The sequence below is a fragment of the Pinus tabuliformis genome, chromosome 7, assembly GCF_031772625.1.
Source record: "Pinus tabuliformis cultivar Carrire ecotype Pingquan chromosome 7, CPIR1, whole genome shotgun sequence".
NCBI classification, from domain to species: Eukaryota; Viridiplantae; Streptophyta; class Pinopsida; order Pinales; family Pinaceae; genus Pinus; species Pinus tabuliformis.
The window spans coordinates 61,062,333-61,079,343 of record NC_142293.1 but is presented as its reverse complement, the minus strand read 5'-3'; the positions used below and the strand labels follow the sequence as shown (position 1 = coordinate 61,079,343).

Sequence of the window (17,011 nt, the reverse complement as noted above, 5' to 3'; positions counted from 1 at the left end):
AAGGTTTTGCAAATGGCGTAGTAAGCTTAGTGGGCTTGATTGTTGGGAAAACTCCACAGTTAAGCGCGCTTGAGCCAAAGGCAATCTAGGATGGGTGACCTCCCGGGAAGTCCTGGTTACTGGGTGAAAGCCTCGGAAGTGATGATTGACGCTATGTGATTCATTTCACTAGTTTCAATCCCACTTATTCAGCCCTGTGAGCATCACCCAATGAAATGAGTGCTAAGTGAACTATTCAAAAAATCATGAGAAATTAATCAGTTACGACTACCTCTCATGGAAATGGTCATACGTGAAGGACTTACTTAATGCAATTGAATCCCAAAATGATATTTGGTATAATTCACTGTGTAAACTCCCATACTTAAATTTAAAAAAGAGTGAAGGGATCTCTACTTGAATCGTTCGTGAGGCACAATACCTACTAAGGTTTTGTAAATGGGGTAGCAAGCTAAGTGGGTTTTATTGTGGGGAAAAACCCATAGTTAAGCACACTTGAGCAAAAGACAATATGGGATGGGTGACCTCACGGGAAGTCTTGGTTACCGAGTGAAAGCCATGGAAGTGATGATTGGCGCTATGTGATTCATTTCACTAGTTTCAATCCCACTTCTTCACCGCTGTGAGCATCACCCAATGCAATGAGTGCTAAGTGAACTATTCAAAAAATGATTAGAAATTAGTCAATTACGACTACCTCTCATGGAGATGGTCATACGCGAATGACTTACTTAAGGCAATTGAATCCCAAAATGAAATCTAATATAATGCACTGCAAACCCCCATACTTGAATTCAAAAAAGAGTGAAGGGGTCTCTACTTGAATGGTTCATGAGGCACAATGCTTGCTAGGGTTTTGCAAATGGGGTAGTAAGCTAAGTGGGCTTCTAAGTGAACTATTCAAAAATCATGAGAAATTAGTGAATTACAACTACCTCTCATGGAAATGGTCATACGTGAATGACCTACTTAACGCGGTTTAATCCCAAAATGATATCTAATATAATGCACTGCGTAAACCCCCATAATTAAATTCAAAAAAGAGTGAAGGGATCTCTACTTGAATGGTTCATGAGGCACAATACTTGCTAAGGTTTTGCAAATTGGGTAGTAAGCTAAGTGGGCTTGATTGTGGGGAAAACTCCACAGTTAAGCGCACTTGAGCCAGAGGCAATCTAGGATGGGTGACCTCCCGGGAAGTCCTAGTTACCAGGTGAAAGCCCCGGAAGTGATGATTGACACTATGTGATTCATTTCACTAGAGTTTCAATCCCACTTCTTCACCCCTGTGAGCATCACCCGATGCAATGAATGCTAAGTGAACTATTCAAAAATCATGAGAAATTAGTCAGTTACAACTACCTCTCATGGAAATGGCCATACACGAATGACATACTTAATGCAATTGAATCCCAAAATGATATCTGATATAATGCACTGCGTAAACTCCCATACTTAAATTCGAAAAATAGTGAATGGATCTCTACTTGAATGGTTCATGAGGCACAATACCTACTAAGTTTTTTTAAATGGGGTAGCAAGCTAAGTGGACTTGATTGTGGGGAAAAATCCACAGTTAATTGCGCTTGAGCCAGAGGCAATCTAGGATGGGTGACCTCCCGGGAAGTCTTGGTTACCGGGTGAAAGCCCCGGAAGTGATGATTGTAGCTATGTGAGTCATATCACTAGTTTCAATCCCACTTCTTCACCCTTGTGAGCATCACCCGATGCAATGAGTGCTAAGTGAACTATTCAAAAAATCATTAGAAATTAGTCAGTTACAACTACCTCTCATGGAAATAGTCATACATGAATGACTTACTTAATGTAGTTGAATCCAAAAATTATATCTAATATAATGCATTGCATAAACCCTGATACTTAAATTCAAAAAAGAGTGAAGGGATCTCTACTTGAATGGTTCATGAGGCACAATCCTTGCTAAGGTTTGGCAAATGGGGTAGCAAGCTAAGTGGGCTTGATTGTGGGGAAAACTCCACAATTAAGTGCCTTGAGCTAGAGGCAATCTAGGATGGGTGACCTCCCTGGAAGTCCTAGTTACTGGTAGAAAGCCTCGGAAGTGATGATTGACGCTATGTTATTCATTTCACTAGTTTCAATCCCATATCTTCACCCCTATGAGCATCACCCGATGCAATGAGTGCTAAGTGAACTATTGAAAAATCATGAGAAATTAGTTAGTTACGACTACCTCTCATGGAAATGGTCATATGTGAATGCCTTACCTAACACAGTTAAACCCCAAAATGATATCTAATATAATGCACTGTGTAAACCCCAATACTTAAATTCAAAAAAGAGTGAAGGGATCTCTACTTGAATGGTTCATGAGGCACAATACTTGCTAAGGCTTTGCAAATGGGGTAGCAAGCTAAGTGGGCTTGATTGTGGGGAAAACTCCGCACTTAAGCACGCTTGAGCCAGAGCAATCTAGGATGGGTGACCTCCTGGGAAGTCCTGGTTACTGGGTGAAATCCCTGGAAGTGATGACTGATGCTATGTGATTCATTTCACTAGTTTTAATCCCACTTCTTCACCCCTGTGAGAATCACCCAATGCAATGAGTGCTAAGTGAACTATTCAAAAAATCACGAGAAATTAGTCAATTACGACTACCTCTCATGGAAATGGTCATATGTGAATGACTTACTTAACGCAGTTGAATCCCAAAATGATATCTCATATAATGCACTACGTAAACCCCCATACTTAAATTCAAAAAAGAGTGAAGGGCTCTCTACCTGAATGGTTCATGAGGCACAATACTTGCTAAGGTTTTGCAAATGGGGTAGTACGCTAAGTGGGGTTGATTGTGGGGAAAACTCCATAGTTAAGCCCGCTTAAGCGAGAGGCAATTTGGGATGGGTGACCTCCCGGGAAGTCCTGGTTACTGGGTGAAAGCCTCGGAATTGATGATTGACGCTATGTGATTCAATTCACTAGTTTTATTCCCACTTCTTTACCCCTATGAGAATCATGCGATGCAATGAGTGCTAAATGAACTATTCAAAAAATCATGAGAAATTAGTCAGTTACGACTACCACTCATGGAAATGGTCATACGTGAATGACTTACTTAATGCAGTTGAATCCCAAAAGGATATCTAATATAATGCACTGCATAAACCCCCATACTTAAATTCAAAAAAGAGTGAAGGGCTCTCTACTTGAATGGTTCATAAGGAACAATACTTGCTAATGTTCTACAAATGGGGTAGTAAGCCAAGTGGGCTTAATTGTGGGGAAAATCTATAGTTAAGCATGCTTGAACCAAAAACAATCTGGGATGGGTGACCACCCGGGAAGTCCTGGTTACTGAGTGTAAGCCCTAGAAGTGATGATTGATGCAATGTGACTCATTTTACTAGTTTCAATCCCACTTCTTCAGCCCTGTGAGAATCACCCGATGCAATGAGTTCTAAGTGAACTATTCAAAAAATCATGAGAAATTATTCAGTTACGACTACCTCTGATGGAAATGGTCATACGTGAATGACTTACTTAACGCAGTTGATTCCCAAAATGATATCTGATATAATGCACTGCATAAACCCTCATACTTAAATTCAAAAAAGAGTGAAGGGATCTCTACTTGAATGGTTCATGAGGCACAACACCTGCTAAGGTTTTGTAAATGGTGTAGCAAGCTAAGTGGGCTTGATTGTGGGGAAATCCCCATAGTTAAGCATACTTGAGCCAAAGGCAATATGGGATGGGTGACCTCTCGGGAAGTCTTGGTTGCCGGGTGAAAGCCTCGGAAGTGCTAATTGATGCTATGTGATTCATTTCACTAGTTTCAATCCCACTTCTTCACCCCTATGAGCATCACCTGATGCAATGAGTGCTTAATGAACTATTCAAAAAATCATGAGAAATTAGTTAGTTACGACTACCTCTCATGGAAATGGTCATATGTGAATGACTTACTTAATGCGGTTGAATCCCAAAATGATATCTAATATAATGCATTGTGTAAACCCCCATATAAATTCAAAAAATATTGAAGGAATCTCTACTTGAATGGTTCATGAGGCACAATACTTGCTAAGGTTTTGCAAATGGGGTAGCAAGCTTTGTGGGATTGATTGTGGGGAAAAATCCATAGTTAAGAGCACTTGAGCTAGAGGTAATCTAGGATGGGTGACCTCCCGAGAAGTCCTGGTTACCAGGTGAAAGCCCCTGAAGTGATGGTTGACGCTATGTGATTCATTTCACATGTTTCAATCCAACTTCTTCACCCCTGTGAGCATCACTCGATGCAATGAGTAAGTGAACTATTCAAAAAATCATGAGAAATTAGTAAGTTACGACTACCTCTCATGGAAATGGTCATATGTGAATGACTTACTTAACGCAGTTGAATCCCAAAATGATATCTAATATAATGCACTGCGTAAACCCCCATACTTAAATTCCAAAAAGGGTGAAGGGCTCTCTACTTGAATGGTTCATGAGGCACAATACTTGCTAAGGTTGTCCAAATGGGGTAGCAAGCTAAGTGGGCTTGATTGTGGGGAAAACTCCACAATTAAGTGCGCTTGAGCCAAAGGAAATCTAGGATGGGTGACCTCCTGGGAAGTCCTTCTTATCAGGTGAAAGCCCCAGAAGTTATGATTGACACTAGGTGATTCATTTCACTAGTTTCAATCCCACTTCTTCACCCCTGTGAGCATCACCCGATGCAATGAGTGCTAAGTGAACTATTCAAAAAAATCATGAGAAATTAGTCAGTTACGACTACCTCTCATGGAAATGGTCATATGTGAATGACTTACTTAACACAGTTGAATCTCAAAATGATATCTAATATAATGCACTACGTAAACCCCCATACTTAAATGGTTCATGAGGGACAATACTTGCTAAGGTTTTGCAAATGGGGTAGCAAGCTAAGTGGGCTTAATTATGGGGAAAACTCCACAGTTAAGCATGCTTGATCCAGAGGCAATCTAGGATGGGTGACCTCCTTGGAAGTCCTAGTTACCGGGTGAAAGCCCCGGAAGTGATGATTGACGCTATATGATTCATTTCACTAGTTTCAATCCCACTTCTTCACCCCTGTGAGCATCAACCGATGCAATGAGTGCTAACTGAACTATTCAAAAAATCATGAGAAATTAGTAAGTTACAACTACCTCTCATGGAAATGGCCATACGTGAATGACTTACTTAATGTAGTTGAATCCCAAAATGATATCTAGTTTATAGATGTGTTTCCAAAAGATATACCTAGATTACTTTTGAAAATAAGCATTCATTTTACTATATATTTTATCCCTGGAGCTGCCCCAATGTCGAAAAAACCATACCTTATTAGTATTCCTAAGTTGACTGAACTCAAAATGCAGCTACAGGAATTACTCAAAAAAGGGTACATCCAACCAAGTGTGTCACTTTGGGTGGTGCCCGTATTATTCGTTAAGAACAAAGATGGAACAGTAAGACTTTGTATTGACTATAGACAATTAAACAAGTTAACCATCAAGAATAAGTATCCTTTGCCTCAAATATATGATTTTCTTCATAAGGTCGAAGGCGCCACCATATTCCCCAAAATCGATTTGTGATCGGGGTATCATCAAATTCAAATTAAAGATGAGGATGTTTGTAAAACAATGTTTAGAACACACTATGGCCTTTATGAGTTTATCGTGCTACATTTCGGGTTGAATAAAGCCCCAAAAGCCTTTATGGGTGTAATGAATGGGATTGTCCACCCCTACTTGGACAAGTTCGTTCTAATTTTCATTGATGATATTTTAATCTACTCGAAAAATGCAGAAGAACATAAGGAGAATTTGAGGATTGTTCTCGAAACCTTTAGAGAAAATCAACTTTATGCCAAATTCAACAAATGTGACTTTTCTAAAGAATAGATACAATATCTAGGGCATGTGATATCTTCCGAAGGCATTGTTGTTGACCTCGAAAAAATTAGGACTATCTTAGACTCGCGTGTCCCTAAAAATTTAACATATATTCAATCCTTTATGGGTTTGGCAGGTTATTATCGTCAATTTATTGAGGGGTTCTCTAAGATTTCTTACTCCATGACATCTATAGAGAGGAAACGGATAATTTTTAAGTGGAAAATAGAATGTCAACTCAATTTCGAGCGATTGAAACATTTACTAACATCCGCTCCAATAGTGAAGGTAGCTGACCCAAAAAAGGATTGTATTGTTTGTACAGACGCCTGCCAACATGGGGGGAAGGTGTTTTGATGTAGGATGGAATAGTGGTGGCCTACAAGTCTAGGAAGCTCAAAGATCATGAACAAATATATTCGGCTTACGATCTAGAACTTAGTGCAATGGTGCACACATTGAAAGTATGGCGCCATTACTTGTTGGGAAAGAAATTCATGCTTATGACAAATCATAGTAGCTTAAATAATTTCTTTAAACAACCTTATCTAAATGCACATCAAGCTTGGTGGACAACCTTTTTGAGCGAGTTTGACTTTGACATAAGGAATCTTAAAGGAAAGGAAAACCAAGTGTCTAATGTCTTAAGCAGAAAGGTGCAATGTGTGTATGAAATTCGGTATCATCGCATAGAATTCGATGTGATGGAACAACTCAAAGACGTTGCCCTCAAGGATCCTAAATATAAATTCTTATGGCAACAAACTAAAGAAATGCAGGATTCGAGAAAACCATCTAAGTATGGTATAGATGAGAGGAATCTGTTGGCTTCTAGGGGAAGAACATATGTTCCCAATCAATTAAGTTTTAAACAAATGTTGTTAGATGAGTTTCACTGCAGTCCTTATTCTGCCCACCCGGGTTATTAGAAAATTTTTTTCTGTAATTAAAGGGGTTATTTTTGGCCTGGGATGAGAAAGTTTATCATGATATATTTGGCTAAGTGCTTTGAATGTCAGCAAGATGAGCATAAACACCCGCTGGACTGCTCCAACCATTTCCTATACCTGAGTGGAAGTCAGAAATGATTAATTAGACTTCATAATTGGAATTCTGACAACCTGGAAGTAGCATGATTCCATCATTGTGGCGGTGGACAAGTTGAGAAAAGTTTCTTATTTTATTCATGTTAAATATGCATAATAGGCAGTGGAAATCGTAGACATCTTTATGAAGGAAATATTCTAACTGCACTGGTATTCCAAAAGTAGTAATTTGATATAGAGATGTGAAATTCACATCTTCATCCTGGAAATCTATTTTTATAGGGCTAGGTACTCATATCCAATTTAATACCGCTTATCACCCCCATATGGATGGACAAACAAAGCGGGTCAATCAAATATTAGAAGATATTTTACGAATGTATGCGATACAACAACCAACCAAATGGGAAGACTATCTTCATTTGGTTGAATTCACTTATTACAACAACTACCATGAATCATTAAAGATGAGGCCCTGTGAAGTGTTGTATGGAAGAAGATGTAGGACTCCAACTAGTTAGCATAACCTAGAAGACAAAATGATCTTAGGACCCGAAATGTTAACAGAAATGGAACAAGAAGTGAATAAAGTTCCCTAGAACTTGAAAGCAACTCAAGATAGACAAAAATTGTACGTTGATAAAAAGAGAATTTTCAAAGAATTCCAAGTCGGAGATCATGTTTATGTCTAGATAAAACCCAAGAAAAACACCTTGCAATGGGGTAGTTGTGCTAAATTAGCACCCTGCTACTATGGCCCTTTCTAATTCCTGGAAAGGATAGAACCAGTAGCTTATCATCTTTCTCGTCCTCATCACATAAAAGTTCATAATGTGTTTCACGTGTCACTATTAAAGAAGTATGTGTATGACCCCAAGCACATTATTAATTAATAAGATGTGCAAGTAAGTATGAATGAATTTGAATTATATTATATCAAAGCTAGAGTGAATAACTAATGGCGATAATGATGTTTTTTACTGGTCGAACTCGACGGGGAATTTTTGGTAGAACCACTGCATATTCTCAATTGGAGAGAAACAACGTTGCGGAAGCAAGTTATCACCCAAGCTAAAGTGCAGTGGAAGCACTTTAGCCCAGATGAATCTACTTGGAATGATGAAAGCCCGTTGAGATAAGCTTATCCTACTATGTTCCATGGGCTACAGTAAACACCAAGGACCGTGTTTTTCCTGGGGTGGAAGTTGTAACACCTACCGAATAAAAATCTGAAATTAGTTTATCTTGTTTAAGATTATAGTAAATAGAACTCAAGAAAGACCAATGACATTTTAGATGAATATTTAGATATTAAATAATATTGTTTTTATAATTATGAAATCTCAAAATTCAAGAAGGGAGACTGGAAACGAATTCCAACCTCCAGGAAGTTAGGAATAGTTAGAGACAGTTACACCTTACTCTCCTGGAGATAAAAAGAGATCTCAGTGGAAAGAGAGGGGTTAAATCTTGTTTGAGAGAAAGAAAAAAAGAAAAGATTGAGTAACATGGAGGACATCCTGAGCTAGACTTGAGCTAGTGGATAACCTCATTATGAGAAGGAATCATTAACCTCGTTATGAGAAGGAATCATAGGCTTGAAGATTGGACTGTAGTCCTGATGTCTGTTGCCTAATTCAAAAGCAAAAGATACGGTTACAGATAAGTATTTAAGAGTCATTTTAAGTCTGTGATTTTTGCATGGAAGTGTACCTGTTATTACCATGGTTGAAAGTAAACTCAAAATTTATTTTTTTCCTGTAATATAAATCTGTGAATCAATGTTGAATGCACAAGAATCCTATTATATTCAATTTATTGCAAACTAGTAACTTAAAGTGCAAGCTATAATGATGATGTAAGCATTGTTGCAAGGGGGGACATTTAAATATAAGAACGGGGTATATACGTATATAAAATCTGTAGTAATCTAGAACTACGAATGTGGTATGGTGGCAAAGCTTAAGGTTTGGAATTGAAAACAATGAATCAAGAAGTGATAATCTAGGAAATTCGAACTAGGCCAAGTATAACCTGTAACCACGGAAAGAAATTCGGGTAAATTAAGAGGGTGTTTTACGTAATTAAATCAAGTAGTGGTTAACCAGAGGAGGACAGGATAAGCGTAAGCCTAACTCGAATTCAAAGGAGATGTAGTCTTTCTGTTTTTAGAGAATCACAAAAATTTATTAAACAAATGAAGATCCTGAAGACACCTTAATAAGACACAGATCAATGGGCAAAGGGGTTAGGACCAAGTTGCTGACTCAGCGACGACTCAGTCTAGTCCCCTACACAACTGTGTGTCAGTCAAGCTATCTCGGAGTACAAATTGTTAACCAAAACCCTATTAAGAAAATATACATATTTAAATACTGAAGGTTAGGGTAAGCCGAAAAGGTATTTTACATAGAAGTTGCAGTAATAAATAGATAGAAGTAAAAAGAAATAATAGTGAACCCATCCTATTCTTATTAAGAAAGTCCATTTACACACAAAAGATTGAATCGGAACTTGTTTAGACAAAGTAAATGTTGAACAATATAAAGTTCATTGTAACCATATCACTAGAGGTGAAACGAAAGAACACTCGCAGAATCATGTACTGAATATATTAACATGGTTAAATTCAAAACTATATAGGAGGGGAAATTGCTTAAACAGTAAAAGAATTATTAGTTAAGGGCAAGTATGCCTCAATCTATATTTACATGCAGAATCGCAATTCATTTTAACCAGTATCGAAACATAGAAAAAGGACCACAATAACTTATAAACATAGTTCGGCCCAGTGACCTGAATTCCATTTAACAAAATTGAATATTTAGCAACTATGGCATCAACAACTAGTTCGACCTGAGTTGTAATTGATCATTTGTGAGCAAAGTAGAAAAACTATAACCGTAAGTTACGACCTTCATAGAACCCAAAATTATTAAGCTATTTTCAATAACAAAGCTTGAGAATTTAACTTCAATGCCAACTTGGAGGTGTCATTGGCCGGAGCTTCACTTTGTTCCTCGAACCGACTCTCGAAGGGCTTTGCTGGAGCCTGAGGCGAAGGTGAGTTAACAATCAACATTATACTGAAATTACAATAAACCTTGTGTAACCTTGTATCTCGAATGGTCGGACACTGCAAGGGTAACAGAGCTCCCTGCCATTGCCTCAAGAAAAGCCCTCGCCAGGATTAGTAGAGATCTAGGGTGAGAAAACAAAAAGAAATTGTTGTGAGTTTAAAGAGATTAACACTGAAACGTACCCTATTCATAGCTTGTAAATCATCCTTCAGAAAACTGCAAATATTCACCCAACTGAGTACCAGTGGCAGAGCTGCCTCCTCGCAAGGGAAATGAAACAAATGATTTTGCCAATAAACGTGAGTCGTTGGATAAGACCGATTAAGATAAAGTGTGGTGAAAAGCTCATATGTCAAGCTGTGTACACTCGCACTTAGAGGACATAACCCGAAGCATCGTGAAATTCCAAATGTATCAGCGAGAGGCGAGATATTTAGAACTGCGTTGGGACCGCAAATGGTTACCCAACCCAACCCATGGTAATGCGAATGATGAGTGGACATGTTACATTTAATTTGTAGAATTTGAGTGCCCCAAAATTTTGCATAGTGTTGAATAAATTTATGCATTCAAAATTATATTTTAAACATAAAAAAATTCACAATTTTTTAAAATTATGATGATGATGATGGTTAACGTCGGCTGACCAAATAATGGTCTATCGGACCTAAAGAAACAAATTATCTATTTTGATTTAAGATTTTATTCCTATGATCAAAAAGCTTGGAGAGAAGCCTCCCAAGCTCACTATAATTTTGACATTGTAAAAGGCTAGGAAGGTCAGTATTGTAAGAAAGAATGTGAAGCCTCCCAAGCTCACTATAATTTTGACATTGTAAAAGGCTAGGAAGGTCAGTATTGTAACAAAGAATGTGAAACTGAGATCTAATGTGGTTATACGCGGGGCACTCTAAGAGGAAGTGGTTTTCATTCTCGATGTTCATATTCTCACATATATGGTAGATCCTTTCCGTCCATGGCGTTTTAGGAACTGCCCAACGACCTCTTTCACTATGGAGCTCATGAGAATTCGTTCTAATCTTTGCTATATTAATTTTCTTCTTTGAGCTAGTTAAAATAGAGAGATACTTTTGATCTTCTAGGGTGGGGTTGATGACCTTCTTAAAATAACTTAATTTTCTTTTAGCCGCTAAGTCTTTCTCACACCACATTTTTTCTTTGAACTTAAAAGTAACAATATCTTTAATGTTATTTATGTTTTGCAATGCATCATTTTCGTTGATCTCCCAATAGTTTAACGAGGCCCTTGTGTCTTTATGCCACCCTCGATTGAGCCTTAGGTGGTTTTGGCTAGAATTTAAGCTAGCTTAAGAAGTCTATGATCGTCTATGTCACTGATTTTGTGCTTGTACAACAGAAACCTAAGTATAGCTAGGCTCTCAATAGGGGAAAGACCTACTTCTATAAGGAGAATAAGATAGGGTGTATTTTACAAGATCCTTCTCTCACATTTCTTGATTTAAGAAGTCAAATCATTATGGAGAAAGGGACACCATTTGTCTAAATCGCTCGGTTGCGCTGGTATCCACTGCATACTTCCACGTTTGAAATGTATAAAAAATTACTATGTACAGTTGTTACAGTACAAATAGGGTTTGAGAAATCTGTGTATAATCGCAGGTTTTACGGGTTGTTATTATCAAAATTAGAGAGATTCATGTTTAAATTGTATAAAATTGTTACGTGAAACTGTTCCACGACAATTAGGGTTTAAGAAATCCGTGTGTCATTGCTGAAATTACAAGTTTCAATAAAAAATGATGAGGGTTTACATATCTGGGCTAATGTGTGAAGACAGGTGGAAAGAATCCGCCGGAATGGTGTGCATCTTTGACTAACTACAATACTTGCAAATACCTACAAATATTTGTTCAACACGGTTCTGTGCGTTGCTTGAAGACTCCTGCTCTAAAATATGCATCGAAAATCTCTTTTTCTTGTTCTAACTTTTGCGTCAAAAATTTCGCAAAAGAGTATCGCTAGGGAAGGTGTGATGGAGTAGCTGACCAGTAAACCTGGGAAACAAATGGGATAGCGTGTACGTAACTAAATTGTCAGAGCGGGATGAGTAAGAGCTGAATGAAAGCGTATGACACTCTATTTGAATTTTATTATATAGAAGTCATGTGATTAATCGTATTGTCTAATGACTATTTATTATAAATTTATGTGCATACTTTATGATTTTTTATTAAAAATAAATAAATAATAGAAAAGTAAGATAATAGAAAAGTAAGACGGTCATAGTTTGTTTTATATATATATTTTATTGAAAGGAGATAATTTTTTGGTTTTTTATTTAAAAGTTGGTAAGGTGTAATAACTAAAGTCTTATTTTGTAAGGGGAGTTTTGTGTTGGAGGGTTGTGAATTTTATTGAGAATGGAGACAACAATATTAATTTATATGGAGAAGTTGATTGTGGTTAATTTTTCCATATGGAAATCATAGATGGAGTCATATATTGATTTTAAAGGATCAATATTTGTCGATTAAGGGTATGGCAAAGAAACCTTCATCGATGACGGATGAAGAAACAATAAGCTAGATAGAAAGGCTATTGTGGTAATATGCTAATATCTAGCAACAAATGTGTATTTCAATGTGTCCTGAGAAAAGACGACATAAGAATTAAGGAAGAAGCTCCATGATCTATATGAGAAGAACACGACATAAAACAAAGTGCTCTTAATGAAGAATCTTTACAATCTCAATATGAAGGAGGGTGCTTTAGTTGTTGAGCACTTGAATGAATTCAATATTATTACTAGTTAGCTTGCCTCTGTTAAAATAATTCTAAATGATGAAATTAAAACTATCTTGTTATTGTGTTTTATGCCAGACAACTGGGAAAATTTAATTGCAGCTATGAGCACTTCAACACCTGTAGGGACCCTGAAGTTTGATGATGTGAACAACAATCTAATGAATGAGGAGCTACAATGAAGTTCAATTGCGGAAAACAAGGGAGGAGAAGCTCTAGCTCTAGCTAATCATGGTTGGAGAATTCATCATGGTCGATAAGGGCGTTCAATAATGATGGGTCGATCGAAATCAAGGAGCGGCGGGCTCATTTTCTTTCATTGCGGTAAATCAAGGTACATGAAGAAAGAGTGTCAAATCTTGAAGAAAGGACAAAAGGATCAGAAATTGGCCAATACAAATCACAAGTCATCCAACACAAATGCAGCTGAGACTACTATTGTAGTCACAGATGGTGATGTGTTATTTACTGTTTCAGTAGAGGATGCATATTGATATATATCTAGCAATAGTTTTGATTAAATCCTTGACTCTGGGGCATCTCACCATGTAACCCCATGCAAAGATAGTTTTGTTGCACATAACCATGGTGATTATGGTAGAGTGTATTTAGGGAATAATCATTTTTGTAGTACTATTGGAGTGGGAGATGTCTAGATCAAGATGAAGGATGGGCAAGATATATAGTTGAAATAGGTCATGCATGTACTAGAAATGTGCATGATTTTGATCTCTATGGGACGACTGTATAATGAAGGTTGTTACACAAGTTTTGGAAAAGGAGGCTGGAAAATTAGCAATGGAGCATTGGTCATGGTTAGAGGACCCAAGACATAAACATTATATACATCAAAGGCAATGATAGGAAAACCAAATTTGGCTGCTCTCATAACAGAAGGAAATTCAAGAGATCTATGGCATAAGCTCTTGGTCAAATGAGCGAGAAGGGCTTAAAAATCCTTGTTGGTAAAAATTCGTTGCCAGGTTTGAAATCCTATAATCTTGATCTTTGTGAGCATTGTATATATGGTAGACAAAGAAGTGTTTCATTCCTTAGAGGAGGCCATGACAGAAAGAAAAAATTATTAGAATTGATACACTAAGATGTGTTTGGACCTGTTAAAATTAAGTCATTAGGAGGATCATAGATGATGCATCTATGAAAGTTTGGGCCTACCCTATGAAAAGTAAAATTGAAGTGTATGAAATATTTCAAAAATTCCATGTTGTTATTGAAAGAGAGACTACAAAATTGCTCAAGTGTCTAAGAACATATAGTTGTGGAGAATATTTCTCAAAATAATTCAAGGAATACAATAATAAGATTGGCATAAACATGAGAAGACTATGCCTAATACTCCTCAATAGAATGGTGTTGCAGATAGGATGAATTGAAAAGTGATAGGAAAATCGAAGGCAATGATAGGAAAATCGAAAGGAAAAGTGATAGTCCAATTATGGAGAGCACAGGAAATGGTGGCTTTGACGCCATAGTCGTCCTGCTGCCAGGGCAAGGACATATCAATCCTATGATGCAGCTCGCAAAGAAGCTTGCCTCCATGGGAATTTGTTGGCTCCTTGTTAATGGCAATGTAGAAGGTCAATGCTCCTTATGTGTTTCATGGCATGTGCTTAAATCTAGCGATGTGTTTGTTTACTAACACTTGCGAGTTTTACTGTAACGGCAATCGTGACTCTAACAAGTGGTAAACAAGTGGTATCAGACCCAAAGGTCTCAAGTTCGAAATACACTCGGCTCACGTTGGGGGGAGATTGTTGGCTCCCTGTTAATGGCGGTGTAGAAGGTCAATGCTCCCCGTGTGTTTCGTGGCATGTTCTTAAATCTAGTGATGTGTCTGTTTACTAACACCTACAGGTTTTAGCGTAACGACAATCATGACTCCAATAGAATTTCCATTACATTTGTGCTCAAAAAGTCATGGCATCAATTCATCAATGACGCCCATTTCGGGTATGGTATCGATGCATTCTTCCATGCTCAAAATCTTGGCCTCAACATTCGGCTGGTGGCTATACCCGATTCCGTGCCTGGTGAGTTTGAGAGATGGAGTAAGTTCCAAAAGTTTTATGGGTCATCGGGTAGCATGGAAGGCCCTGTGGAGGAGCTCATCCACGATCTTCGTCAGCAACCCAATGTAATGTTTGTCTCCTGCATCGTGGCCGATACTCATCTCGCATGGGCAGTGCCTCTAGCCAAGAAGCTTAGCCTGCTATCCATTTCTTCCTGGACGCAAAGTATCTCAATGTTTTCCATCCTTTATCATTCTGAATCAGGTGATCATAATTATTTCCTTTCTACAAGGAACTTTCCCTTCGAACCCTTATCTACCCATTATTTTCTATTTTCTTTTGAATATTGTATTGATTTGTTCTTCCCGTTGCTATGCAGTCCACTGTAAGGTGGGATCGTTAGTTCACGTTCTAGGTGAAATCTCCAGACAGGCTGCAGATCTTGTGTCATTTTTGAAACTAGGTGTAGATCCTGCAAAGGCTAGAGCTGTTGTTCAGTGTTTAGAAAGAGCCAAAGAAGTAGATTGGGTAGTACCCAATTCCTTCCAAGCGTTAGAAGGCCATGTAGTGGAGGCTCTATCAAAGAAATTGCAGGTATATTGTATTGGCCCATTGCTACCTTCGGCCTACCTCGATTACTCAGTCTCTCACGACTTCGTTGTGGGAACGAGCTCACGGGTAAAGATCAACTGCACAAAGTGGCTAGACGACCAGCGTCCTAAGTCCATGATATACATTTCGTTTGGCAGTTTAATCCTCGTGTCGGCAAGCCAGGTACATGAAATATCAATGGGTTTGAAGGACAATGATTACTGTTTTATGTGGGTGCTCTGACATCCTAGTCCGGAGGCCACCGAAGTCTCAGCCATGCTGCCGAACGGCTTTCTGAACAAAACAAAAGAGTTAGGAGTGGTTGTTGCGTGGTGCTCATAGCTGAAAGTGCTCAATCATCTCTCCATTGGTGGGATTTTAAGCCACTGCGAGTGGAACTCCATTTTAGAGAGCATCTCGTTGGGCATTCCCCTGTTGGGATTCCCTCTAGGGAATGACCAATACACTAACTGTAAACTCTTAGCTGATGAATGGAAGATTGGACTGAGATTGAAGAACAACTCTAATGATGAAAAGGTTATAATTGGGAGGGAAGAAATAGGAGAAAAAGTGAGGAGATTGATGGAAGGGGAGGAGATAAGGAGGGCAGCAGAGAGACTGCGAGATGTAGTGCCGCTGGAAGTAAAGAAAGGAGGAACTTCCAACAAAAATCTTGAAATTGTTGCAAATGGGTTAAAGGCCAAACTCAGGTGACTCACTTAATTTTCTAAATTTTCATCTTTAGGTAAATTTCACATCTTGAAGTGTTAATCGTATTTCTCCTTTATAATTTGCTTTTTGTTCAATGTCTAATCATATTACTGCTTTATAGTTTTGTTTTGTTGAATTATGTTGCATGAATTAATTTTCATGCAATCATATTTACAAATTCTTCACTCATGGTTTCCACTACCTAATTAGCTTGGATATAATGATCAATTTATGAAATGTCTGAAGTAGGGTAAAATTATTTAGTGTGACTCTATTTGCTTTTACTCTTTTTACATTCTAGTATTTATGGGTCTATTATTATTAATCACCCTACATCATATCGTTATATACATGAGATTAATTAATTGTAAAATAGATATTTAAATTTATTTGATATTTTTTTAATAATTTTATATTATAATGTAGAGATATATTTATTTTGAAATAATAATTATTAGGTATATAATAGGATTTGATATTCATATTCTTATCATATTTATAATAATTATGTGGAAAGGCTCTCTACAATATGTGACAACATCTCTTTCACATGTGGCACAATAAAAAATAAAGAATATGAAGGAGATATTTTCACTAAAGTTATGTTTTAAAAAATTAAATATATGTGGGCTAATTAATAATTAATGGAAAATAAAGAATACAAAGGAGATGTTGTTATGTATTATTACTTTAAAAAAAAATATATATATGTAGGTTAATTAATGAAAAATAAATAATAATATTGAATATGTAACTCAATTAAACTTTTTAACAAAAAGAACATATATACAATATTATTGTTAATCACAAAAGAGAATTAAGTGCAGAAAAATCAAGAAAAGAAAAGAAAAGTATAAGGTTAGTTTAGTTAGGTACCAATA

The 17,011-nt window shown here is 37.3% G+C and overlaps 1 pseudogene; it reads left to right on the top strand.

The window, feature by feature from the left end:
- The first annotated feature begins 14,254 nt into the window (after positions 1–14,254).
- On the top strand, positions 14,255–15,582 carry LOC149245203 (UDP-glycosyltransferase 86A1-like; annotated as a pseudogene).
- Positions 15,583–17,011: the final 1,429 nt, after the last annotated feature.